This window comes from Echinops telfairi, unplaced genomic scaffold, assembly GCF_000313985.2.
Source record: "Echinops telfairi isolate 266 unplaced genomic scaffold, ASM31398v2 ScPeMD7_2010;HRSCAF=2546, whole genome shotgun sequence".
Classification (NCBI taxonomy): Eukaryota; Metazoa; Chordata; class Mammalia; order Afrosoricida; family Tenrecidae; genus Echinops; species Echinops telfairi.
The window spans coordinates 21,580,769-21,582,903 of NW_022105908.1; positions in this window are offsets into that span (position 1 = coordinate 21,580,769).

A 2,135-nucleotide genomic window follows, 5' to 3' on the forward strand; every position below is an offset into this window, starting at 1 on the left:
GGAGGAGGTCACATATAGTTCCTTGTAATCGGTTCCCTCTTTCCTACCCGGTCTTTTCTTTCTTCCTTTTTATTTTCATTTCATTCATTTATTTTTGTCGTTTTCGTTTTTTTATTGTTTCTGTTACGTTTCCTATTTCATTAAACACAGAAGGAGGGGCTGCATAAAGACAACAACTGATGTGATACTTGCAGGGATTCAGTGGGAGGCTGAGGGGAGTTGGGGAGGAAAGCGTGCATGCAGAAGGGAGAATGCACTAGGACAACTTTTAAAAAGCAACTTCACTATGGAAGTGCACGGTATGTGAATTTTATATCAATGAGACTGTTAGAAAAAAAGGAATTTTAGCTGACAATCGTTTGATAGAAGAACACTGTGATAGGCAGGCTTATTGGGCCAACCTGACCAATGGGAACATGTGGGATTAATCAGGTCGCAGTTTGATTGGAGGGCAAAGAGATAAAGGACTCTGCAAGCCCCGCCTCCCCCGCCCATCTGCTTCCTTGACCTTGGACCTGGCAGCCCACATGACTTGAAGGACTTCTAGTATATTTTTTATTTTGTTTTGTGTTTAGGACTTCTAGTATATTAACTGTTCCATGAAAGTGATTGAACTGAGCCCTCTGTGCTGCTGTGCGGACTAATTAGCTGTGATATTCATCCTCGCTGTATAAACCTATCCTCATATATCATCATAAGTGCCCTGGTTTTGTTTCTCTAGAGAACCATGCCTAACACAAACACACAATTACAGGATCAAGAAGCGGGACATCTCAAAGCAAAACTTGGGCTAGGATTGGTTTACGGGATATATGTCAATTGTATGGATTGCTTACCCAACACAATTGCAAAGTATGTTCCTTTAGGGGGCTTCGGGGTGTTACAAAAGCTCCCTTCCAAGTTACAATATAACATTTAGGCACATCTGTTCCTGGGGTCTGCTTGTGCAGGAAATATCTGATGAGTCACCCAGCAAGACCACTTTCAAAGAAAACTGAAGACTCATGGAAACCAGGAATCCAATGGCTCCATCTCTATCACCCAGAGATGAGGGGAAGGAGATGGTGCCTCGGTACACTGCCGATTCCTCTGAAAGGGATCCCATCAGGATGTTCTGGACAGAGGGGAAGGAAAGTCTGGTACAAAATTCAAAGTCAAAGTAAAGACCAGCCTTATTGGTCAGATAGAGATGGGCAGAATCCCCGAGATGATGGCTCTTGGCCCAACTTCCAACCAGACAACAGATAGGTCTACAAGAAGAGTAACGCTCATGGGTCACACACATAGAAGAAGCAACCTTTGTGATCCAGATGGCAACATTTACCCAAAGACATCGTTCCGAAGGGTCAGGAAGTCAGGAAAGGCTGCCTGGCAGCACCTCCCAACAACATGAATATTTGTGTATGAATCTGTCAAAGACATACCTTTTCCTTATTCTTGGGGAAGCACCTGGAATGGAATTCCCGCGTCACTGTTGCTGTCAGGGGCCGTCAGTTGGTTCTGCACAACAGAAAGCAACCCTGGCCCGTCCCGCACCATCCTCACCACGGCCGCTCTGCGGAGCCCTTTGCTGCAGCCATTGTGCCACTCCATCTCGCAGAGAGCCCCTCCGCTTTACCAAGCACGGTGTCCTTCTCCAGGGGACTGGCCTCTCCTGACAGTGTGTCCAAAGCACATGAGACGGGGCTTGTCACCCTTGCCTCAAAGGAGTTATTCTGGCTGTACTTCTTCCGAAACAGATCTGTTTGTTGTTCTGGCAAACCATTGCGCTTTCGATGTCCTTTCCAGCACCGTGATCCTGTGTCACGGAGGGATGGCGTCTAACTTCGTATGAACTGCCTAAGAGTTTTCCAGGTCCCTGTCCATTTTACATCCCTCGCTTACCTTTAACACGAGGATATTAAATACTAAGAGTGAGCGCTAAAAGTAGTACGGTCCGTAAGAGCTAGGTCACCCGAGGACAAAGTTCAGCAGGGCTGAAAAATAAGGAGACATGGAAACGGGAAATACTAGGAGGAAGTAGAATAAATGCTGATACACTGTGGGGATTGCAATCCGTGAGAGGACACAAGATGGAAATTGTTGTTGGAACTGTGGAATGGAAAACCTATCTGATCCACAAACCTTCACCCAAT